General features: G+C 45.9%; 1 protein-coding gene across 1 annotated transcript in view; it reads left to right on the forward strand.

The window, feature by feature from the left end:
- Window positions 1-4,785: 4,785 nt before the first annotated feature.
- Window positions 4,786-26,785, forward strand: part of RNF41 (ring finger protein 41) — a 190,157-nt gene continuing 168,157 nt past the window's right edge. Inside the window, exon 1 of the mRNA XM_069230564.1 lies at window positions 4,786-5,169. The gene's annotated coding sequence lies outside the window, so the exon portion shown is untranslated. The remainder of the gene's footprint in view (window positions 5,170-26,785) is intronic.

The raw sequence follows: 26,785 nt of genomic DNA on the forward strand, positions 1-26,785 counted from the left end.
TGTGTGGTGAGAGCTTAGAGAAGATCGACAAAACACAGGCTGCTGACATAGGGCAAATGACAGGGATTGGCTGGCAAATGCAGAGAGCCTTGCTGCAATTGGCTGACCTTTGAAAGGGTCACTCTGGTATTGGCAGACAAGCCGTGAGCTCTGGGAAAGAGAAAGGGTTGTGTGTGAGAAGAGTGCGATAGTCACAGATGTAGTTAGACGGGAATATGGTGAATCCTTTTTCAAAAACGCAGAAAAAAACTTTAGAGCAGGAATAAAAATTCCCACCTGAGGGATCACCAGTGAGGGATATGGCGGCCAAGAAAGGGTTGCACATGTGTATGGCTCAAACAATGGCATGAATATACTGCAAAAGATGGGGAGTTACAATTCCCATTATGTGGGACATTTCAGATACCTAGACTTGAGAATCTGAGAAGGAGAATGTATGACTTAAAGCCCCATACTAGTTCCACCCATTTTGAGTCCCTGAATCTTGGGAACAGGCTGCGGATGCAAATAAAAGGAAAAGGTTTGCGCTTAAATTCCAAAATAAGGCCTGTTCCTGAATGAGAGCACAAGATGAGAGACAAAAAAATGATGGAGGAAGGATGTGAGATAACCGGCGTACACCCCTCAATAGTGAGGCTTTGGAGAAAGAGAACCCCAGTGCTAAAAATAAACCCATAGCTGAAATACAATCCAAAAAGTGAGGAGGAGGAGGATGCTTTATAAAAAAAATCCCAAGGACAAGACACCCTCTCTGTAATGCTGCACCCATGATAGAGAACTTAACCTAAGCACTAGCAGGAACCTGAATAGCATTCACTTCACCCAAATGATTACCAGCACACCCCAAGCTCAGCAACACTCGAGCAGTACCCCAATCACTGGAGTTGATTCAAGCATGGCAGACCTTAAAAGTCCAATTGAAGGGCTTAGCGAGGCCCCCGTTACTGGTGGAACGGTGCATCTGGCAGCTCTTGGATTAACCCCTCTGTCCCATAATGTAGTCTCACAGAGGATAAATATTGTCCATTTCAAAACTGAATTTAAAGAGATTGTAAAGGGTAATGTAGGCTTAGACTTTCTAGGACACGATACAGAGAGGGAATTGGTCTACATGGGCAAAGATGCTGCCCAAGAACACCCTCAGGATCACGACCAGCACCGAAGACATCCTCAGCACCGAACACCTGCACTTCAAGATCCACACTGACCCAAACACCACCCTCCGAGGGACCCTCATCTACAGGCTTCCCGGCCCCCGACAGCAGTTCAGCGACTCCATCACCGACGTCATCAGCACGCACGCTCTAGCATCCACTGACTACGTACTCCTCGGGGACTTAAACTTCCACCTCAAGAACACCAACGACGACAACACCGCCACCCTGCTCGACAACCTCTCCAACCTCTGCCTCAAACAGCTCGGCACAACACCGACCCATTCTGCTCGGACGCCACCGAAATCATCTGTGGCGTACCCCAGGGTTCGTCCCTCAGCCCGACCCTCTTCAACGTCTACACAGCCCCGCTCGCTAACATCGCCCGATCACACAACATCAACATCATCTTGTTAACGCATCCCTTTTCCGATATTTTATTACACATCAGGACTCGTTTTAGGCCAATGAATCTTTTGACCCAGTTGAGAGACACCGTAGGATGAGATAGTTATAAAATATATCAATCAATGCATCAATAATGTCATCAATATTTATCACGACAATACATTTCACTTTAGACAAAGTCATTAATAAAATCAAAAGACGCTACCAGGACCTTGCAGCCATGAATAACCACACCTTGATTAGTAGAATTTTATGATGATTTGTATTCCCTATTAGTTACAATCTATGAGTATATGCGTTAATCTCAACACCAAGAAACACAATAGCATAGTCACGATATGGCAACTTTGATAAGATTTCAATAAAGCGAGAATCACGAATATCAGAACATAACACGGCGTGAACATAGATCAAGTTTAGCAGAGTGTCATTATTGTGTCAGTGCAACAAAGCATAGTCTCGGTCGTTTGTCTATTTGCGTCAGTTTGGTGAACACCTATCCTAACCACTAATTAGCATTCGCATGTTGGGCTTCATGCAAAACAATTTAGAACACCAATTTGGAAAACACCTAGCTAAGGTCTCTGTCAAAAGTAAGCAGTTGGTACCTAGAAAGGAAAAGCAAACAGACAAATTACAAATGCATTGTCATAATTACCTCCAAAGATTAGGTCAGCGCACAGGTTCAGTCTTCGTCTTCAGGACATCAGTCAAAACGCCATCAGTCAGAACTCAGCTCGGGGATAAAAGGGCACTTCCCTCATAAGGAGGAAAAGTGTAAATGGACAAACTAAGGGCAAGGATGGTTTTAATAAATCTCAAGTCACCAAACTGAGTGGCAGAGTTTCTGGATAAAATCAATAGCATTCCCTAACCCGCCATGATGACCTTTCTGTGACATGGGTTTTTATCCCTTTTTCGTAGTACATTCCCCCAAAATTCTATTGGACATTTGCTATACCCCACTATCTTTAACCTATCATATAACGCATTAGGTAATTCTAATCGTCACCCCATATTGGTTTACAAGTCTTTGATTGGTGTTCGTAATTGACGTCTTCAGAGGTGGCACATCTGGTGTTATTTCATCCCTTGGTAATTCTTTGTACATCTTTTGGTCAGCAGTTCCATTGTCTTCCCCGGTTTGAATGACCTTGTACGTTACATTAATCTACACTGTTTCAATATTTTTTTAACATTTATTCCATGGGCATAAAAAATGCGCCTGAGAACGGATCTAGCATGGTTACATTCATCTTCCAAGTCGAAGAAAAAGAACACGCAGGGTCATGGCCCCTTGTGAGTCAGCACACTGAAAAATAGAAAAATGCCTTTATTATGAGAGCCGAGCAGCTAAGCTGCAGCTCATGCTAACTTAAGGCCTACGAGGTTTTCAATACAGATTTAATAACACAAATGTTAATATAAGCTTAATTGAACGTAACATACACATTTTTGTCATCATTATTAGTATGCGTATACATTGGTGGCCACTCTTCGTGGTCACAATTCAAGTGCACGTTTAAGCAAAACTACTATTATTATAGTTTCTATGCGGCATCATCACACTTTAATTCATAAACATTGCATGTTAATATAGATTACATAAGCTACGCTCTCTCAATCTCATACGCCAACGACAACCAGCTGATCCTCTCCCTCGCCAAGGACTCCGCCAAGACCTACCTCCACGAAGGAATGAAGGCCATCGCTGAATGAAGAGCAGCTGCCTCAAACTCAATAACAACAAGACGGAAGTCCTCATCTTCGGCTCCACCCCCTCCGCATTGGGATGAATCCTGGAGGCCTGCCACACTCGGAGCCACTCCAACTCCCACCGACTAAGCACGCAACCTAGGATTCATTTTGGACTCCTCGTTATCCATGACCCAGCAAGTCAACGCCATCTCCTCCTCCTGCTTCAACACCCTCCACATGCTCCGAAAGATCTACAAATAGATACTCACTGAAATCAGAAGAACAGTCACCCAAGCCCTTGTAAGCAGCAAACTGGTCTACAGCAATGCCCTCTACGCAGGAACCATGGCCAAACTCCAGAAGAGGCTGCAACGCATCCAGAACGCCTCATGCTGGACATCCCCCACCACTGCCACATCACAGACCACCTGAGTAACCTGCACTGGCTCCCAGTCAACAAGAGAATCACCTTCAAACTCCTCACCCACACTCACAAAGCACTGCACAACCCCAGACCAGAATACTTCAACAGACGGCTCTCCTTCTACACCCGACCTGGCATCTCCGCTCTGCCGCCCTTGCGACCATCCCACGCTTCCACGGAACTACAAACAGCAGGTAGATAATTCTTGCACCTCGCCGCCAAAACGTGGAACACTCTTCCCACCCACCTGCGCCAGACCTCGGAAACTTCTCAAGACCTGGCTGTTTGAGCAGTAGCAGCACCCCCCCTCCTCCAGTTCAGCACCTTGAGACCCTCACGGGTGAGTAGTGCACTTTAAAAATTCCTGATTGATTGGAAGTAGCCATAGAGGTGTATGCAAAGATGGAGAAATTGGCTGATGAATGTGGATTTGATTTGACGCAAAGAAAGAAACTGAGAAAGAATGTCAGGATGATGGTGAGTGATGAGAATCTAAAGACTTTAAAACTGAATGTTTTGAGGACATGTGAAAGCTGATCAAATGCATCAAAGAATGGAGCAATTTGGAGAAGTTCAGGTAATTGTGGTAAAAGAAAAAAGGCTGTAGGTGAAGTGAATGAGTGAACTCCTATGAGAGAAGGTAGAGATCATAAAACGGTGTACTAAAGGAATATCCGTACGAAGAAGTAGAGGAAGAACTGAAAGTGTTTCTTGGCAAGTGTAGGGCTAAGTAAACTTTCTTTTTTATCGACTGCTGAGAAAATAAAGCATGGAAAGAAAAACATAATCCTTGCCTGCGTGTCCTTAACGGAATTGAAAATTATTGTCGCGAATGCTCGAAAACGTTATAATATCCTGGGGGCTCAGTCCATGCAGCTAGCTGCTAACCTACGAATCATTTTAGAAACGCCCGGACCCTGAACTACAGTCTCCGTCACCGCCTGTGTCCGCTTCAACGTCACCGGCCACCTGATTCACCACCTGTGTGTCAAGCCCCTAGCGCGATTCCCATTGGCGGCTGGTGTAGACATTAGTGTTGCTATGCCCTCAATTGGCTGTCTACACGGTCCGTCACACGTTGCTCCTGTTAGGCTAGAGGGCGGGCACTTCCGTTCTGCTGTTGCGTAGCAGCAGCGCCCTGAGTCCGGAGGTGGCGACGGTCTCTCAGGGGAGTCTGGGAGTGGAGCTATCGGGGGTGGAGAATCCTCTGTAAGAGGCGACGTTAGCGGGAAGGCGCGGGCCTCGGCCCTCCAAGATGAAGGGGTAGACTCCTCACACGCAGAGCGATAAGGGCATGTGTCGAGAGTGAGCACCCCACTGCCGTTGACAGGACACCGGGAAAAGTGTAACCTCTCCATCTAGCTTGGAAGATTGTCAGGATTCGTACGGGGAACGGAGGCTTCAATGGGGATGTGACCGAGGCGAAGGGCAATTCCTACTTGGTGTGACCGAGGAGCCTCTCGAACTTTGGAGACACGCACACTGGTATGAGTGGGATCTGGGGATCGACAGGCTTTCTGGGGGCGTATTCGTAGTGTGGGGGAGGTAGCGACAAGAGGAGAAGTATGTATGTACATTTCTTGGTGAGTGCGATTGGAGTGCTTATGAGGGCAGAAAAAGCTATAGCGAGGATCCATGGGACGGAAGGGCCATGATGAAACGGTGATGGGCCACGAAATATCCATGTAGTGCGGTCAGTCATAAATCAATAAGAAGTGTAAGTTGTGTAACTTTAAATGATGTTGGTTCTGTCTGGTAACCGATTTGTACTGCATGCAGGGGTACTGGGCAAAGGGCATGGGTTCAGCTCATTCCCAGTTCCCTCAGAGCACAGCAGTAGTAGAAGTGGGATATGTTATAGGGCAGGGGTGCTGACCGTGAGTACACCCTAAGCATAGCCATCCTTAAATACTGCCACAGGCATGTTTTGGCTAAAGTACCTGCATTGGCTGGGAAGTTGAGGGTGCTGTTGTGACCATAACGAACCATAAACTGTGAAAGACAATGTGTAGGGTTTAGAATATAAGAATAATGTTCTCAGCAGTGTTTTCAAAACCAGTATTTCTCAGAAATGGTATTATCATGACCGATAAAAAGGACGTGCAGTAGTGGAATACGGTATGCTACGGTTTAAAAAAAAAGTGGCATGAAAGTTAGATTGTGCAAAATTGTAGGGTTCTGTTGACATCTGCAAATGTCTGATAGTTAAAAAAAACAAAAACAAGGGCACGCTGCATTCTATGTATAGTATTAGGACTATCCGATTTATAAACTTGTCAGTATCTTTTGCACCACACCCATCGTATTCCATGCAATCCGAAATCTTACAGGATATCGAGCTGCAGGGGATTGCCTTCCCTTTTGCATTCTGCTCTGAGAAGCAGCTGAGTAATGAATACACTACTTCGCCTTGCCCGCTACCTAAGTACCTTCCCTGGTCCTTCAGTACTGGAGAAAGGGATGTAAGCAGCTCATCTGACTAACGCAGTGTTGTTCTACGGTGTGATTCTTACTTTACCATTTTCATATTTCACAAGGTTGGGGAGGCTTAAAAAAAACATACATGCCACACGCCCAGGTCTGCATCTTTAACTGGCACCTTTATGGAACCATAATACGCAGTCGATACATTTTTCTCTCAGTTATATATCGGATAAAACTTCCTGCATACCTTATAAGTATATCACATGTCACTGCAGAGCTCGGCAGCCATATAGAGGAACAAGACCGAAGGCTGAGCTCATTTATAAAGTCATAGAACTTATACGTGTCTGGCAATATCCTTTTAACGTACAGCAAAGGATATTTTATTCCTTATAATTTGTCATTGCAATGTCACTCCTTACACAGACATCTTAAATTCTGGGGTCTTGTGTCATCATATGAAAGAAGTAATGTGGACGTAAACATTAGGAATAAGGCTGAATCTTTAGTGCAAATTTAAATTAACTCAAAGTAAATAGTAACTTATAGCAAAAAAATAGAATACCTTTTATGTAAATCAAATTACAATATTGGCTGTAATTCAGAACGACTAGTAACGTGGAGATTGTTTTCCCCTGTAAAGAACCCTGTGCAGATAAGAGCAAGAAAAAGCAGTTCCATTTCCTAGTTTAAACTGCAGCTATAGTGATGCTTCCTGACCTGTTTTTAGGTCTCTCATAGGCAGTGCTGGCACTGTCTCTTCGAGACATGTTGTATTGAGATTGTGGGCTTTAAGTTCTGCCCAGCTTTGTAATTGGGTTGATTTATTGTCTTTCCTAGATGCTTGCTTTCTATTGGTGCAAATGCCTACTACTCCCTCCCTCTCCTCTTTTGTAACCTTCCATCAGGACTGCCCCTGTTCCATGTGGGCTTACTTATTTTATTTAATTAAAAAAATGTAGGTTCCTTTGTGTGGATTTTTTTTTTTTGCTTCAGTTTGTATCAGCATGGGCCTGCTTCACGGACACCGTGCTCCATATTTCTGAAGACATTTGCAATGTTGAACGCTTTTGTTTGTTTGCGCTCTTGGCTGTATGTTTCTTCCTTGTTTTAGGTCATTTTGCTGTTTCTTTGCGATGTCTGGGGGTTCTTCTTCATTTACTTTTTTTTTTGCACTTTTGTGGAGCTTGAACTCGACACCAAGGTATTGGATTGCTTTATTTTTTTGCAGTTTTATATAGCGCAAACTTGACCCAAAGGTATTAGAACCCTTTACATGACCACTGGTTACATTACATAAGGGCACGTTTAATTTTAGTAGCAAGGGAGATTAAGTGATTTGTCCCAAATCCAGGGTGTTGAGCCAATGCTGTGATTAGAACTGTGCTCTCTAGTTCCTAAGTCAGCAGCTCTGGCCGTTACACCACATCCTCTCCCTCCAGGGTTCTTTGATGCGTGTTAGGGGTGGTGGCAGTCTGCTTTTGGGGTGCAGGTATCACTGTCTTTGAAGCGGCATCTCAGAACGATGGGAGGCTGGACTGTAAACAACTCGTATGGAATGATAAAGGTCACTTAAGAAAACCAGTGCTCGTTTGTAATGAGGTCATCGCCAGGCGGCATTTCATCTGATCACGATCTCCAGGACATCTGCCATTCAAAGTAAACAAACTCACATTTTCCTGCTGCTGTTTAAAATTACGGTTTACAATGGGGTTTCATTGCTAACCTCCTACTTTTACTTAAAATTACTAATTCTTTGCGAAGCATAGGGTTTGCCAGTTACCTTGCCTTTTAACGCGTTGCACGGGCTATCAGTGGTTATTATTAATAAAGGAGAGGTTCTCTGCTGTGAGATTTTGTTTCAGTGCCACATTGGTGTTGGCGGGTAGTTTGTGTGGTGTGGCTTATCTTCACACAGGTTGTTTGTAAGGGTGGAGTTACTGTTTCCTCCCTAGCATAACTTCAAAAATTAAGTGTGTAGTGGAGTGTCTCTTTATACGCCCACTACACTCCAAACTGAAACATAGGTAAAATACATTGTCATTTACGACTCCAGTTGCTCAAACTCTCACAAATGCTAGACCTATTGTATTGCAAATGCTTGCTTTACTTTGTCTGCTGACTGTAGCAGCAGGCATTATGCTGTCACAACTCAACTGTAGTAAGGAAATTAGAGACAGGTTTTTAGACTAGGATTTCAGGCTTACCCAGTACTATATAGACATGTACAGCCCTATTCACAAAGGTAAATTGGCTCATAAGCCTACATTTACTACCGCACATACATACTTTTACATCTACGAGAAATTCATGAAAAACATAAAAGGAATTATACATTCGTATTGGTCATCTCCATCCTGTCCACTACATTACTATCAATAATACTTGGGCCATCATTAAGAACTGGCCCGATTTAGGGGCTGAAAATTTCGACTTGGGTTAAATTCCAGGACCTTCTGGTATTCTCTATATGAAAAAAATGACTGCCCCGTTTAGATTTTCAAAGATTGGCATAAGGAATAAATCTATGGTATCAGAATTTGTTCATCTGATTTCTGCAGATTTTCTCTCTTTCCAACTTGATACCTGGTAAAATTTTACTTGCAGGGAAATCTCTGAAGTGTGGCATTGTCAAACAACTTAGATTACAGAGATCGGATGCAAACTGTGTTTCAGGCCAACTCGAAACTACCAGTGACCGACAGCAGGGAGGAGTATTTTTTAGTTGTTTTAATTTTAATTTAAACCGCAATCGAGAGACACAGAAGAGCTTCCGTGTCTCTCCCCTCCCCCACCCCTTTGGCGTGCTGACATCACACTTATTTTCCCCACCAGAGCAGGAAGCAGCAGGTAAGGCCGCTTCCTACTCCAGTGGGGAAAACGGGCCTGGCGGGCATCCCCACCATTCGGGAAGGCCTCATTTGAAAGGGGAGATTCTCCCCTTTCAAACAAGGCCTTCCTGAAACAGTTTCCTGGGCCTGGATTGCAGCCTTGCTGCAGGTCCAGGTAACCCCACTAGACACCAATGATTTCAATTGGGGAGGGGGGGCCGATGTTGGTCCCCTCTGATAAAACCAGCCTGCCCTTATAAACCCCCCCCCCCCCCCCAACCCCGGGATAAAAATTGTTAAACAAGTAAATGAAATAGACAGGGGGTCGCCCGTGAGCACTATGGTCCCCAGGGAAACCATACAGCTCTTAATAAAAAAAAAATATATATAGATAGGTGTGTGTGTGTATATGTAGGAAGTTGGCTCTGTATGCACTATTTCAAAGTAAGGAATAGTATGCACAGAGTCCAAGGGTTCCCCTTAGAGGTAAGATAGTGGCAAAAGAGATAATACTAATGCTCTATTTTGTGGTAGTGTGGTCGAGCAGTAGGCTTATCAAAGGAGTAGTGTTAAGCATTTGTTGTACATACACACAGGCAATAAATGAGGAACACACACTCAGAGAAAATTCCAGGCCAATAGGTTTTTGTATAGAAAAATATCTTTTCTTAGTTTATTTTAAGAACCACAGGTTCAAATTCTACATGTAATATCTCATTTGAAAGGTATTGCAGGTAAGTACTTTAGGAACTTTGAATAACCACAATAGCATATATACTTTTTACATAAAACACATATAGCTATTTTAAAAGTGGACATTTAGTGCAATTTTCACAGTTCCTGGGGGAGGTAAAGTAATGTTAGTTCTTGCAAGTAAGTAAACCACCTACGGGGTTCGAATTGGGGTCCAAGGTAGCCCACCGTTGGGGGTTCAGAGCAACCCCAAAGTCACCACACCAGCAGCTCAGGGCCGGTCAGGTGCAGAGTTCAAAGTGGTGCCCAAAACACATAGGCTTCAATGGAGAAGGGGGTGCCCCGGTTCCAGTCTGCCAGCAGGTAAGTACCCGCGTCTTCGGAGGGCAGACCAGGGGGGTTTTGTAGGGCACCGGGGGGGACACAAGTCAGCACAGAAAGTGCACCCTCAGCGGCACTGGGCCGGCCGGGTGCAGTGTGCAAACATGCGTCGGGTTTTCAATAGGTTTCAATGGGAGACCAAGGGGTCTCTCTAGCGATGCAGGCAAGGGGGGGGGGGGGCTCCTCGGGGTAACCACCACCTGGGCAAGGGAGAGGGCCTCCTGGGGGTCACTCCTGCACCGGAGTTCCGATCCTTCAGGTCCTGGGGGCTGCGGGTGCAGGGTCTTTTCCAGGCGTCGGGATCTTAGAGTCAGGCAGTCGCGGTCAGGGGGAGCCTCGGGATTCCCTCTGCAGGTGTCGCTGTGGGGGCTCAGGGGGGACAACTTTGGTTACTCACAGTCTCGGAGTCGCCGGGGGGTCCTCCCTGTAGCGTTGTTTCTCCACCAGTCGAGTCGGGGTCGCCGGGTGCAGTGTTGCAAGTCTCACGCTTCTTGCGGGGATTGCAGGGGTCTTTAAATCTGCTCCTCTGGATACAAAGTTGCAGTCTTTGTTGAACAGGGACGCTGTTCTCGGGAGTTTCTTGGTCTTTTGGAAGCAGGGCAGTCCTCTGAGGATTCAGAGGTCGCTGGTCCTGGGGAAAGCGTCGCTGGAGCAGTTTTCTTCTGAAGGAGGGAGACAGGCCGGTAGGGCTGGGGCCAAAGCAGTTGGTGTCTCCGTCTTCTCTGCAGGGGTTTTTCAACTCGGCAGTCCTCTTCTTCGTAAGTTGCAGGAATCTGATTTCCTAGGTTCAGGGGAGCCCCTAAATACAGAATTTAGGGGTGTGTTTAGGTCAGGGAGGGCAGTAGCCAATGGCTACTAGCCCTGAGGGTGGCTACACCCTCTTTGTGCCTCCTCCCAAGGGGAGGGGGTCACATTCCTATCCCTATTGGGGGGGATCCTCCATCTGCAAGATGGAGGATTCCTAAAAGTCAGTCACTTCAGCTCAGGTTGCCTTAGGGGCTGTCCTGACTGGCCAGTGACTCCTCCTTGTTTTTCTCATTATCTCCTCCGGCCTTGCCGCCAAAAGTGGGGCCGTGGCCGGAGGGGGCGGGCAACTCCACTAGCTGGAATGCCCTGTGGTGCTGGAACAAAGGGGGTGAGCCTTTGAGGCTCACCGCCAGGTGTTACAGCTCCTGCAAGGGGGAGGTGATAGCATCTCCACCCAGTGCAGGCTTTGTTACTAGCCACAGAGTGACAAAGGCACTCTCCCCATGTGGCCAGCAACATGTCTCGAGTGTGGCAGGCTGCTAAAACCCGTCAGCCTACACAGGTAGTTGGTTAAGGTTTCAGGGGGCACCTCTAAGGTGCTCTCTGGGGTGTATTTCACAATAAAATGTACACTGGCATCAGTGTGCATTTATTGTGCTGAGAAGTTTGATACCAAACTTCCCAGTTTTCAGTGTAGCCATTATAGTGCTGTGGAGTTCGTGTTTGACAGACTCCCAGACCATATACAGGGAGTGCAGAATTATTAGGCAAATGAGTATTTTGACCACATCATCCTCTTTATGCATGTTGTCTTACTCCAAGCTGTATAGGCTCGAAAGCCTACTACCAATTAAGCATATTAGGTGATGTGCATCTCTGTAATGAGAAGGGGTGTGGTCTAATGACATCAACACCCTATATCAGGTGTGCATAATTATTAGGCAACTTCCTTTCCTTTGGCAAAATGGGTCAAAAGAAGGACTTGACAGGCTCAGAAAAGTCAAAAATAGTGAGATATCTTTCAGAGGGATGCAGCACTCTTAAAATTGCAAAGCTTCTGAAGCGTGATCATCGAACAATCAAGCGTTTCATTCAAAATAGTCAACAGGGTCGCAAGAAGCGTGTGGAAAAACCAAGGCGCAAAATAACTGCCCATGAACTGAGAAAAGTCAAGCGTGCAGCTGCCACGATGCCACTTGCCACCAGTTTGGCCATATTTCAGAGCTGCAACATCACTGGAGTGCCCAAAAGCACAAGGTGTGCAATACTCAGAGACATGGCCAAGGTAAGAAAGGCTGAAAGACGACCACCACTGAACAAGACACACAAGCTGAAACGTCAAGACTGGGCCAAGAAATATCTCAAGACTGATTTTTCTAAGGTTTTATGGACTGATGAAATGAGAGTGAGTCTTGATGGGCCAGATGGATGGGCCCGTGGCTGGATTGGTAAAGGGCAGAGAGCTCCAGTCCGACTCAGACGCCAGCAAGGTGGAGGTGGAGTACTGGTTTGGGCTGGTATCATCAAAGATGAGCTTGTGGGGCCTTTTCGGGTTGAGGATGGAGTCAAGCTCAACTCCCAGTCCTACTGCCAGTTCCTGGAAGACGCCTTCTTCAAGCAGTGGTACAGGAAGAAGTCTGCATCCTTCAAGAAAAACATGATTTTCATGCAGGACAATGCTCCATCACACGCGTCCAAGTACTCCACAGCGTGGCTGGCAAGAAAGGGTATAAAAGAAGGAAATCTAATGACATGGCCTCCTTGTTCACCTGATCTGAACCCCATTGAGAACCTGTGGTCCATCATCAAATGTGAGATTTACAAGGAGGGAAAACAGTACACCTCTCTGAACAGTGTCTGGGAGTCTGTGGTTGCTGCTGCACGCAATGTTGATGGTGAACAGATCAAAACACTGACAGAATCCATGGATGGCAGGCTTTTGAGTGTCCTTGCAAAGAAAGGTGGCTATATTGGTCACTGATTTGTTTTTGTTTTGTTTTTGAATGTCAGAAATGTATATTTGTGAATGTTGAGATGTTATATTGGTTTCACTGGTAATGATAAATAATTGAAATGGGTATATATATTTTTTTGTTAAGTTGCCTAATAATTATGCACAGTGATAGTCACCTGCACACACAGATATCCCCCTAACATAGCTAAAACTAAAAACAAACTAAAAACTACTACCAAAAATATTCAGTTTTGATATTAATGAGTTTTTTGGGTTCATTGGGAACATGGTTGTTGTTCAATAATAAAATTAATCCTCAAAAATACAACTTGCCTAATAATTCTGCACTCCCTGTACTCTTATGGCTACCCTGCACTTACAATGTCTAAGGTTTGGCTTAGACACTGTAGGGGCACAGTGCTCATGCACTGGTGCCCTCACCCATGGTATAGTGCACCCTGCCTTAGGGCTGTAAGGCCTGCTAGAGGGGTGACTTATCTATACTGCATAGGCAGTGTGAGGTTGGCATGGCACCCTGAGGGGAGTGCCATGTCGACTTACTCGTTTTGTCCTCACCAGCACACACAAGCTGGCAAGCAGTGTGTCTGTGCTGAGTGAGGGATCCCCAGGGTGGCATAAGATATGCTGCAGCCCTTAGAGACCTTCTCTGGCATCAGGGCCCTTGGTACCAGGGGTACCAGTTACAAGGGACTTACCTGGATGCCAGAGTGTGCCAATTGTGTAAACAAAAGTACAGGTTAGGGAAAGAACACTGGTGCTGGGGCCTGGTTAGCAGGCCTCAGCACACTTTCAAATCAAAACATTGCATCAGCAAAGGCAAAAAGTCAGGGGGTAACCATGCCAAGGAGGCATTTCCTTACACAACCCCCCCCCCCCCCAAACGAAAGAGGATGAGACTAACCTTTCCCAAGAGAGCCTTCATTTTCTAAGTGGAAGAACCTGGAAAGGCCATCTGCATTGGCATGGGCAGTCCCAGGTATGTGCTCCACTATAAAGTCCATTCCCTGTAGGGAGATGGACCACCTCAACAGTTTTGGATTTTCACCTTTCATTTGCATCAGCCATCTGAGAGGTCTGTGGTCAGTTTGAACTACAAAGTGAGTACCAAAGAGGTATGGTCTCCGCTTCTTCAGGGACCAAACCACAGCAAAGGCCTCCCTCTCAATGGCACTCCAACGCTGCTCCCTGGGGAGTAGCCTCCTGCTAATGAAAGCAACAGGCTGGTCAAGGCCATCATCATTTGTTTGGGACAAAACTGCCCCTATCCCATGTTCAGAGGCATCTGTCTGCACAATGAACTGCTTGGAGTAATCTGGAGCTTTTAGAACTGGTGCTGTGTACATTGCTTGTTTCAGGGTGTCAAAGGCCTGTTGGCATTCTACAGTCCAGTTTACCTTCTTGGGCATTTTCTTGGAGGTGAGTTCTGTGTTGGCTGTCACTATGGAACCATATCCCTTCACAAACCTCCTGTAATACCCAGTCAAGCCAAGGAATGCCCTGACTTGAGTCTGGGTTTTTGGAGCTGCCCAGTCCAGAATAGTCTGGATCTTGGGTTGGAGTGGCTGAACTTGGCCTCCACCTACAAGGTGTCCCAAGTAAATCACAGTTCCCTGCCCTATCTGGGCATTTGGAAGCCTTGATAGAGAGGCCTGCTGATTGCAGAGCCTTCAAAACCTTCTTCAGGTGGACCAGGTGATCCTGCCAGTTGGAGCTAAAGACAGCAATATCATCAAGATAAGCTGCACTAAAGGACTCCAACCCAGCGAGGACTTGATTCACCAACCTCTGGAAGGTGGCAGGGGCATTCTTTAAACCAAAGGGCATAACAGTAAACTGATAATGCCCATCAGGTGTGGATAATGCTGTCTTTTCTTTTGCTCCAGGTGCCATTTTGATTTGCCAGTACCCTGCTGTTAAGTCAAAGGTACTTAAGAATTTGGCAGCACCTAATTTGTCTATCAGTTCATCAGCTCTAGTAATGGGATGGGCATCTGTCTTGGTGACAGAATTAAGTCCTCTGTAGTCCACACAAAACCTCATCTCTCTCTTTCCATCTTTGGTGTGAGGTTTGGGGACTAAGACCACTGGGCTAGCCCAGGGGCTGTCAGAGTGCTCAATTACTCCCAATTCCAGCATCTTGGGGACTTCCACCTTGATGCTTTCCTTAACTTGGTCCGACTGTATGGAAAATTTTGTTTTTGACAGGCAGGCTGTCTCCTGTGTCCACATCATGGGTACACAGGTGTGTCTGACCAGGGGTTAGGGAGAAGAGCTCAGCAAACTGCTGCAGGACCTTCCTACAGTCAGATTGCTGTTGGCTAGAGAGGGTGTCTGAATAGATCACTCCATCCACTGAGCCATCTTTAGGGTTTGATGAGAGGAGATCAGGGAGAGGTTCACTCTCAGCTTCCTGGTCCTCATCTGTTACCATCAACTGATTCACATCAGCCCTATCATGGAAGAGTTTTAGGCGGTTCACATGGATCACCCTCTTGGGGGTCCTGCTAGTGCCTAGGTCCACCACGTAGGTGACCTGACTCTTCTTCTCTAGCACTGGGTAAGGGCCACTCCATTTGTCCTGGAGTGCCCTGGGAGCCACAGGCTCCAAAACCCAGACTTTCTGCCCTGGTTGAAATTCAACCATTGCAGCCTTTTGGTCATACCAAAACTTCTGGAGCTGTTGCCTGGCCTCAAGGTTTTTACTTGCCTTTTTCATGTACTCTGCCATCCTTGAGCGAAGGCCAAGTACATAGTCCACTATGTCTTGTTTAGGCTCATGAAGAGGTCTCTCCCAGCCTTCTTTCACAAGAGCTAGTGGTCCCCTTACAGGGTGGCCAAACAGAAGTTCAAAGGGTGAGAACCCTACTCCCTTCTGAGGCACCTCTCTGTAAGCGAAAAGCAGACATGGCAAGAGGACATCCCATCTCCTTTTGAGTTTTTCTGGGAGCCCCATGATCATGCCCTTTAATGTCTTGTTGAATCTCTCAACAAGGCCATTAGTTTGTGGATGATAGGGTGTAGTGAATTTATAAGTCACTCCACACTCATTCCACATGTGTTTCAGGTATGCTGTCATGAAGTTGGTACCTCTGTCAGACACCACCTCCTTAGGGAAGCCCACTCTGGTAAAGATACCAATGAGGGCCTTGGCTACTGCAGGGGCAGTATTCGACCTAAGGGGAATAGCTTCAGGATACCTAGTAGCATGATCCACTACTACTAGTATGTACATATTTCCTGAGGCTGTGGGAGGTTCAAGGCGACCCACTATGTCCACACCCACTCTTTCAAAGGGGACCCCCACCACTGGAAGTGGAATGAGGGGGGCCTTTGGATGTCCACCTGTCTTACCACTGGCTTGACAGGTGGTACAGGAGACACAAAACTCCTTAACTTTCTGGGACATGTTGGGCCAGTAGAAGTGGTTGACTAGTCTCTCCCACGTCTTGGTTTGTCCCAAATGCCCAGCAAGGGGAATATCATGGGCTAAGGTCAGTATGAACTCTCTGAACGCCTGAGGCACTACCACTCTCCTAGTGGCACCAGGTTTGGGATCTCTTGCCTCAGTGTACAGGAGCCCATCTTCCCAATAGACCCTATGTATTCCAGTTTTCTTGCCATTGGACTCTTCAGCAGCTTGCTGCCTAAGGCCTTCAAGAGAGGGACAGGTTTCTTGCCCCTTACACAACTGCTCCCTTGAGGGTCCCCCTAGGCCTAAGAGCTCAACCTGATAAGGTTCTAACTCCATAGGCTCAGTTCCCTCAGAGGGCAGAACTTCTTCCTGAGAAGAGAGGTTCTCTTTTTGTTGTTGTGTTGCAGCTGGTTTCCCAGCTGACTTTCCTTTCCTCTTGGTAGGCTGGGCCCTTTTTCCAGACTCCAGCTCTACTTTTTCACCCTGAGCCTTGCACTGTGCCCTTGTCTTGACACACACCAGTTCAGGGATACCCAGCATGGCTGCATGGGTTTTCAGTTCTACCTCAGCCCATGCTGAGGACTCCAGGTCATTTCCAAGCAAACAGTCTACTGGGATATTTGAGGAGACCACCACCTGTTTCAGGCCATTGACCCCTCCCCACTTTAAAGTTACCATAGCCATGGGATGTACTTTAGTTTGATTGTCAGCGTTGGTGACTGGATAAGTTTGTCCAGCCAGGTATTGACCAGGGAAAACCAGTTTCTCTGTCACCATGGTGACACTGGCACCTGTATCCCTCAGGCCTTCTACACTTGTCCCATTAATTAAGAGCTGCTGCCTGTATTTTTGCATGTTAGGAGGCCAGGCAGCCAGTGTGGCTAAATCCACCCCACCCTCAGAGACTAATATAGCTTCAGTGTGACACCTGATTTGCTCTGGGCACACTGTTGATCCCACTTGGAGACTAGCCATTCCAGTGTTAGCTGGAGTGGAGTTAGAAGTGGTACTTTTCTTGGGACAGGCCTTGTCTCCAGTTTGGTGTCCAGGCTGATTACAGCTACGACACCAGGCCTTTTTGGGATCAAAGTTTTTACCCTTGTGCCCTTTGACTGTACGCAGTCGCACCGTCTCCTCTGCTGGACTGACCGCAGACCCCAGTGGAAGAAGCAGGGTGCCCGTGAGCGGGATTGCATGCCGGTGGCTGCAGTCCCAAACAACAAGTATCTTTTGTATAAACCTCCTTTTTCCCGCTTGATGAGTGTGACACTCGGGCCCGAATACTCCTTCTACTCCATCCCACACAAAATGCACACCATAATTGACACAATATGGGGAACCCAGAAAATAGGTGCACTGGTCAATAAGACAGAATATTTAACTAAGACATTATCGGATCACTCACCGTTGACAATAACACTGAATTGGGGCAGGAAACGCCAGGGCATCCCCACGTGGAGACTACAAGTGGATGCTCTTCAAGATCAGGCATACGCAGAAGCACTGAGCACAACATTGAGACAGTACTGGGAAACAAATGATCTATCCACAGATTCAAGGGCTGTAGAATGGGATGCACACAAAGCAGTGGTCAGAGGACAATGTATCTCCACTACATGGGGAGTCAGACGCACCCTACATGTAGAGATCAGTAAATTAGAAAAGGAACTAAGGGCAGCAGAAATTGCAGTGGCACGCAAGGTAACACCCTATGCAGTACTAAAAGAAGCGCGCACAAAATACGAGGCAGATACTAGACTTCGCCGATATGATCATAAGTATCACTTAATGCGACTACAAACAGAGGGAGATAGGGCGGGAAGGCTGCTGTCGTGGCTCCTGCGGGAGGACCGGCAGCAATCCCCCATTGGGGCAATCCGGGTAGGTGCAAGCACAATGGTTACCACACAAGATGAGATAAATGAGACGTTCAGAGAATATTACGCGTCACTGTATACTAAATGCACTTCATGCACGTTTCTACAACTGGAGTCATTTTTGGCAGGTTTGCCCCTGCCGCAGCTCTCACAGGCCGACAGGGAGTCACTAGAGGCTCCTCTGACCCTAGGGGAAATAGATTTAGCCTTAGCACAGATGCCTCGGAATAAAGCGCCAGGCATAGATAGCCTCCCTATAGAATGTTACACCACTTATTCGGCATGCCTAAGGCCTCATCTGTTGAAGGTATATGAAGAAGCATGGGTCAATGGAATACTGCCCCCATCTCAGAGAGAAGCAATGATAGTGATCCTCCCTAAACAAGGACGTGACCCAACAGATGTCAAATCTTACAGACCACTCTTGCTCTTAAATTTAGATTGCCAATATTTTACCCAATATTTTACAAACAGGATAGCCCCCACTATGCACACCCTGATACATGAGGACCAAAATGGGTTCATCCCAGAACGCAGCACCTTTTTAAATATTCGTAGACTTTTGAGTGTAATAGGAGATACCCCCCCCGGATGCACAGGATGAAATGGTGCTCTCACTAGACATCGAAAAGGCATTTGACACCCTAGAGTGGGACTTCCTGCTTGCTACTATGCAGCATATGGGAATTGGTCCTAATTATATACGCTGGGTGCAGACGTTATACACTAGGCCACAAGCCAGAGTGAAAACGGGAGGAGTTATATCTGATAGTTTCCCGATCACGAGGGGCACAAGGCAGGGCTGCCCCCTCTCCCCATTGTTGTTCGCCATAGCAATGGAACCACTAGCAGCACGAATACACGCCAGGGCAGAAAGCTGGGGAATAACCAGGAACGGGAAGCACCACGCCATATCATTATACGCCGATGACGCATTAATCTACACACGGAAAGGAAGCAAGGTGATACCCTCTATAATATCACTACTGTCCGACTATGGAGGGATATCTGGCCTGGTGGTAAACTGGGAAAAATTGTGTGTGTACCCATTAACCAAGTGGACATTGATAAGACAAGAAAATGCCCCAGTGGGACGCTTGAAATGGTGCTTCGACACGTTTAAATATCTAGGGGTATACGTATATCACAAAACTGAGGATCTCAGACATGGTAATCTGGGTAGAGCACTGGCTTCAATGACCGCAGCTGCGACACACCCGCTTACGGTGTGGTTGGAAGCGGGCATACAAGTGGTGGGCGACTGTTTTGAAGACGGTAAACTAATGACATTCGAAACCATACAGGCCCTCACAGCAGTGAACCCAGGACAATTTCTGGCTTACTATGCCATATGTCACTTAATTCTAAAAACGTGGGGAGCAGGAGAACTAGAACCAGAGACTTCCCCTTTATTACATCACATGTTACAATTTGACGCCCAAGTAAAAATGGTGTCGAGCCTATACAAACTCCTGAGTAAGCCCCCCGAGCTAGATTTGGAGAGGGCCAGAGATAGGTGGAACACTGTTCTACCTGACCCGATCCCCCAAGAAGAGTGGTCGAAAGTTTCATACCATGCCCGAGGAGTATCAAGAAATCCTAGATTTCGCTACACACAGTTTAACTTCACACACCAAACATACTTATCACCTGCCAGAATAGGTCGAATGTTCCCTGAGACGGAGCCGACATGCCCTAGATGCAACGCGCCATTGGCTCACTTCTATCACATGGTCTGGGAGTGCCCTCATTTACAAAGGGAATGGTCCGAGGTGGTAAAAGAAATCATGGATCTGACGGGGCTCGAATTAGCAGCTGATCCCAAATCTTGCTTGTTAGGGTTAAGGACAAGAGCAAAAAAACATACACTTACATAAGTTCGCGGATCTAGCCTATGTGATGTATAAAAGATTGATAGCTATGCATTGGAAAGCGTCCAGTGCACCCGACCTGAAAACCTGGTATGCTCTCACGTTGCGCTGGGCCCGCACAGAACACCAAGTATTAAGGAAACTAGCCCGAGACGGTCAACAACACACAGGATGCGAAGCATGGGGAATGCTAGTAGCTAGATTGGAGGCCAAAGTGATGAGAAGCCACCATGAACGAGGGAAGATGGGTATCATAACGCACTTGACGATCTTCGCCTATAAATAGCACAACAATGCAATAGCAAACGGCGCAATACATTGTCTAATGACAAAATTCCCCACTCCCCGACGCCTGACCACTCTTCCGACAGCTCATGTGTGTGGGGCAAAACACAGCAGACACACTCAATATATCCCCAATACTCACTAAAAATAAGTCTATAAAATGGCACCCCTAGACACTACAATAAGCAGGTCTCAGTAGAGATCAAAGCACTCGTTAAACCACACGAGGGGCTCCCCAACGGGAAAACGTTTAAAATTGAGCTTAAATTGGGCTAGTCACCACAACAGTAGAAGATACTAGAAATTATGCCTGGATCTAAATGTGTACACCTTTTTTTTGTTCAGTTGTTTGAATATAAAACTCTAGCAGATCAATAATTCCTGTTGATGTAATTATAAAAGTATGACAAGCGGATCTGTAACGGAAAAATTAATAACCTTAAAAAAAAAGATTGTTTTGACATGGGTTTTGTAATTCTTTATTTTTGGAGCTGCCAGGTCCTTGCAACTAGAACAAAAGTTTGCAAAAATAAATTGGTCTAAAAAAGCACACATTGCCACAGTACTTCCTGACACTGAACTAAGCTACTTTGTGTGCCAATATGTCTTTGTGGAAGAGCTGAATGCTGTCACTCACAGTAAAGCCAGTTGATTGATAGAGAAATAGAATGTTAATAAAAACAAAATATCTTGGTTAACACCAGACCTATTTAGGGGCCCAATTCTTAAACAAAGTTACAAAAGTGCATCTATGGTGTATGTCTTTGCATTAGTGGTTTTTTTTTTGTTGTTCAGTTGTTTGAATATAAAACTCTAGCAGATCAATAATTCCTGTTGATGTAATTATAAAAGTATGACACGCGGATCTGTAACGGAAAAATTCATAACATTAAAAAAAAAAAGATTGTTTTGACATGGGTTTTGTAATTCTTTATTGTTGGAGCTGCCGGGTCCTTGCAACTAGAACAAAAGTTGGCAAAAATAAATTGGTCTAAAAAAGCACACATTGCCACAGTACTTCCTGACACTGAACTAAGCTACTTTGTGTGCCAATATGTCTTTGTGGAAGAGCTGAATGCTGTCACTCACAGTAAAGCCAGTTGATGGATAGAGAAATAGAATGTTAATAAAAACAAAATATCTTGGTTAACACCAGACCTATTTAGGGGCCCAATTCTTAAACAAAGTTACAAAAGTGCACCTATGGTGTATGTCTTTGCATTAGTGGTTTTCATGAATTCACAGAAGTAGACCATAGTTTTGCACTGACTCAAAAGCATTCCAGCCCCACAACTATTGCTTACAGCTTCCTCCAGCCCCAGTATGTAGATCTGCAGAAAGGTGGCAAAATAAAGAAATTGCTATAGTAGGGATTGGAATTTCTAGTATTCAAGCCCTACTATAGTATTATCCAAGGCATAATCAGAGAGGCTACTATCGGAGCTCTTCTGTAATGAGATTGCTGCCATAATTTGTCGTTGCACTACATAGCACCAAAGGGACAATTAGAGTTTTTGCAGGACAAGTAGATTTATGAAGCAACCTGTCCTGTGGACAAGTAGATATTTTGTTAAATTCCACACCCCTGAAAATAGGAAGACTTTTTATTCATCTAGGCACTGATACCCATTTTATCAACATCGGAAGGATGAAGTACTGAAAAGCCCATACTTGGTATTCAGAACATTCTCTTGCATGTTACATGTAACTGCCAGAAATCAGAAAAGTGGCACAAACACTCATCTAAGCCATCATGCATCACATGTGATGTAGGTAGACTGAGCCACTGAATATTCTTTAGTAACTGACTGTTTCATGGCAGCATGTTTTATTTTTATTTTAGTGGGGCAAGTTAGACCCCATGGTATGGTGAAAACAAAACAGCTAAAATATTTATTCTCTAATACTCATTTTATAGTCACTGTTCTTTGAAAAGTAGTATTATTTTAAGTCTGTGCCTGTTACTTTCTGGCTCTTAATTTATCTCTGCTGTGAGCTTGTATTCTCTTGTTTGTTACGTTGGTAGTGCCATATAGTTACCCTCCTGTTCTTTTGTGTATGGGGAGAGGACATCAGTATTCACCACTTCTCATTCCCACACATATTTACACAAATAACCTTTTAGGAGCCTGAAAATAAATTTGCAGCGGCCATCCACTGTAGACAAATAAAATAATTTCTCTTTGCCCAGTCCTTTATTTGACAGAGGTGTAGAAGGAGCAGGAGTATGGGGTGGACCCTTAAAGAGGCTCATGGGGGGTAGGCCTCTGACCCTAGACCAATGCTTGTCTGACCGTTTAGACCTATTGCACACTGTTTAGAACAATAATCTTTTGAACCCCACCTAACTTTAATGCACATGATGCAGGGGCATTTTTTTCTTTTCTTTTTTTAAACCTTGACCATGTTCTTCGATATGTCTTACCTATCCATAAAAGTGACAGATGGTAATTGATGGTGTGTTTTTTTAGTTTTTATTTTTTAATAGCAAATTTGGAGAGAAAAAAAAGCTTTCTGCAGCAGTTATCGGTAAAGCCTCATACATTTTTGTCTTACAACAAGACCCAGTGGTTCCATGTGGACTCGTATATATTTTGCTTCAGATTGCATAACTTCAGATTCTTTTTATTTAATTGCAGAAGACTAATAGATTTTTACTGAGCCAACACCAGGACTCTAATCTGGTTTCCTAGATCTGAAGTCAGCTGCTCTGCCAGTTAGGCGTCACTCTTATCCCTTAATTTATGTGTGAAATTCATACACAAGTGGGATGATTGTATATGGTCACATACAGTGGGCCCATTATTTGTTGAAATGGCTTTGTGAAGTAAAAGAATTAACCCAAAAAAAAGCACTAAAAATTACTGGAAGGTTTGCCCTGAAAATACTTGCAAGGATTTGTTTTTAAACTGGACTTAGGGGCATGGTTCAGTGCCCCTGCTCCAGTGGTGCTGGAACAATTTTCAGAGTGGGGGTGCTGCCATCAATACATCACTGGAGTCCTAGTGACTATGGAAAATCCTAGCTTCACAAAAAGTGTAGCCAATGTACTTTGAGAGGGTGGGTGGGAAGGATGTAGCTGGTAGTGCATTTTGGAGCACACTGTCACCAATCTATTACTAAAGCATCATGTTGTAGCACACACACAGACATTACATTTTTCATTGAAATGTCCACTAAATTTGCACAGACATCCAGTTGTATTCATAAAACTCTAAAGCACTCAAAAATGATAATATGTGGAAATAGATTTTCAGTGAATATTTATCATTTGTTTATCTACAAGTAAAGTGTCTTGTTTCCATCACACATAATTAGAAAAAATGTGCTGCATTTTTGCTTGCCCTGCGTTCCGTTTCCTGCCGCTGCTACCCCTGCGTCCTTGCCCCACCGTCTCCCTGCAAAGCGTTTTTCTAGCATCCCAGCTGACCGGATCCCCCAGCTCCCTCTTTCTTAATGGCGCCTGCTGTGCTCTGAGAGGGCGACTCCTCTGACCTCTTGGTCAGCGTCTGCTCGCTCCTTTCTGTCCAGCTCCACCTGTTTTGCTGCTGCTGCCTCTGCCGAGTTCTCAATGCCGGCCGCTGCGTGGCTGTGCAGCAGGCATGCCAAAGACACGCCTGGACCGCGTCCAATGCCACAAACCCTTGTCTTCTGACCTTCAATTTCTACAAGGCTGAGACCTTCCACGCGCTGAAAACAGGACGCTCCGCTGCTTGTTGTCTCGCATTACCCAGAGACATCCATGGACTGTTCTCCTGTCTCTATTGCCACCACACCCTCACACTACACCAAGCACCGGACCCTCCTGCCACTGAGCCATTGAACACCAACCTGGAGCACCTCAGCTGCATCCTCCTCAACATCCGCTCCCCCTACAAACACGCCATAGAACTCTGCAACCTACTAGACTCCACCTGCCCGGACATCGCCTTTCTCATAGAAACATGGACAAACCCAGCATCTGCACAGGACTGGCCAACGTACACAAATTCCCCCCTACCCTCCTTATGGAGCACCTCCATTTCTAGATACACACCACACCCAAGACAACCTTACGCAGCACCCTCATCTCCATTGTCCACATTATTCCTCCTCACCCTCTTGCCTCCTCAAACTAATTCCTCCTCGGCAACCTCAACTACCACACTGGCAATGACACGAACACCACTTCCCTGCTCGATAACCTTGCCACAATAGCACTAAAGTACCTGGTCACCTCACCAACACTGTACACACACTCAATGCCATCTTTTCCACAAGCAACATCATCACCGACAACCCCTCCACGCTTCACTGGACTGACCACCACTGCATCCATTTCAACATCACCTCACTGACCATCCATCTCCGCACACTCCAAGCCCCAAGCAGAAAATGGAACCAGATCATCGAGGAATCCCCGTGCCCCTCAATAGATGTCTGAATGTGACCACACCCTAGCACTTCTCGGTAAGACCTCAGCTAAACACCACCTCAAGAAGGCCAGCTGGTTCTCCCCTGCACTCCAGGACTCCAGGCGCACCTGCAGACGGCTAGAGAAAAGATGGAGAAACAGCAAGTCCCCAGAAGATTTTGCGGCCTTCAAAGCCGCCACCAAATCCCACCATCACCTCCTCTGTCACCAGGAAAGCTGCCTTGTAGGATCGTATTAGCGCCACCGCTCACAGCATCAAAGAGCTCTTCGCCATGGTCAAAGAGTTTGCCAAACCCCAGTTGAAAACGGCAAACATCCCTCCATCTCAAGACTCCTGCGATAGACGAGCCAACTACTTCACTGGAAAATCAGACATATACAACAGCTTCGGATCCCAAGACCCTTCTAGCCCTCCAAAAAAAACCCATATCCGACCCTCCACAGTCACAGATCCTGACCTGCTGGACCACCCTCACAGCGGACGAGACCCTCGCCATCATGAGCAGCATTCACTCCAGAGCCTCTACGGACCCCTGTCCTCACCACATTTTCAACAAAGCCAACACCTCCATCGCACCGAGCTCGGCCACACCCTCAACTGTTCCATAGAGACAGCCACCTTCCCATAGGACTGGAAGCACGCCGAGATCCGCCTGCTCCTGAAGAAACCCATGGGTGACCCCCCTGGACCTTGAGAATTACCGCCACATCTCTCTGCCGCCTTTCCCAGCCATGGTCATCGAAAAGGCCATCAACGCTCGGCTCCATAAGCACATTGAGGACTACGTCATCCTGGACATCTTCCAATTAGGTTTCAGGAGCAACCGCAGCATGGAGACTGCCCTCCTTGCCGCCACAGATGACATCTGCTCGCTCTTCCACAGTGGCCATACAGCAACCCTCCTCCTACTGGACCTATTGGGCTCCTTTGATGTGGTTTCGCACCTCACCCTCTGCTCCAGACTCCACACAGCTGGCATCCGTGGAAAGGCTCTACAATGGATGCGCTCCTTCCTGTCTGGCAGAACCCAAAGTGTCGATACCTGTCAGAACCTACGGCGATCAGCTGCGGGGTTCCACATGGCTCCTCTATGAGCCGTACACTCATCAACTTCGACATGGCCTGCTCTCATCCATCGTCGGGAACCACGTGCTGAACATAGACTCCTACACCGACGATACCCAGCTAATCATATCACTGACCGAAAACCCCACAACTGTCAAGAAGAATTTCCACAATGCAGGTTTGTGGAATTTAATAAAATATCTACTTGTCCATGGGACAGGTTGCTTCTTAAATCTACTTGTCCTGTAAAAAAAAAAAAAAATCTACTTGTCCCTTGGGACTGTGGGCCCTTTTACACCACTGTTGGCAATGTGTGCTTTTTGAGACCAAGAACCTTTTGTGAGGGGCGAGCACAAAGCGCTCCATCCCTCTTCTAATCTCTCTTTAGGGGGATTTTAACCACTCCCATGTTACGTCAGTCACTTTCATTGGTTCGTGGGCTTGCCTTTTAAAATCTGCTTGTTTTCATTTGTGAAAGGCACGCATACATCATGCCTATTCCGGTGTTTAGCCCTCCTCGAGAGCACCAGTAAACTACTGGAAACGTACGAGGTTCCATGCTTTTCCATTTGGATTCTGGACTACTTTTTCTCTTTATTTCGCAGCGCGATCACATGGTGGTTAACACAGTGCGATCGCGTTCATTTTTATTTTTTTCCCTTTCATTTAATGTGGCAAGAAAAGTCCCGTTAGCAGTTTACAGTGCTAATAACTCTAACTCAACGTAATGTGAGACCTGTTGCATTGCAGATGCTTGTTTCTTTTTGCCAGTGTTTGTTACAGTGGTAAGGGCTTGGCAGCTCTCACAAAAATAAAGTGTTACAAGAGTCATGTCAAACCAGGACACGCATTAACGAAACCAAAAGACTCTCAAAAAAATTCAGATCGGTTGGCTTTGCCAGTGCTTGTTTATTTTCAGGCTTCCCTTAATCTTGTTGAAAATGACTACACTGATTTTCCATTAGGAATATTTTTTGGAAATACTAGCATGCATCAACACATTTTACCAAATGACGCTTCAAAGAAATACACCTAAAATTTCATAGCAGTGAAATGTTTTTTTTTTTTCCCTACTTGCATTTTTTTCGCAACATTTTATTTTGAAAGCAAACAATCATCCCTCTT

This window comes from Pleurodeles waltl, chromosome 4_2 (genome assembly GCF_031143425.1).
Source record: "Pleurodeles waltl isolate 20211129_DDA chromosome 4_2, aPleWal1.hap1.20221129, whole genome shotgun sequence".
In the NCBI taxonomy this organism is placed as follows: domain Eukaryota; kingdom Metazoa; phylum Chordata; class Amphibia; order Caudata; family Salamandridae; genus Pleurodeles; species Pleurodeles waltl.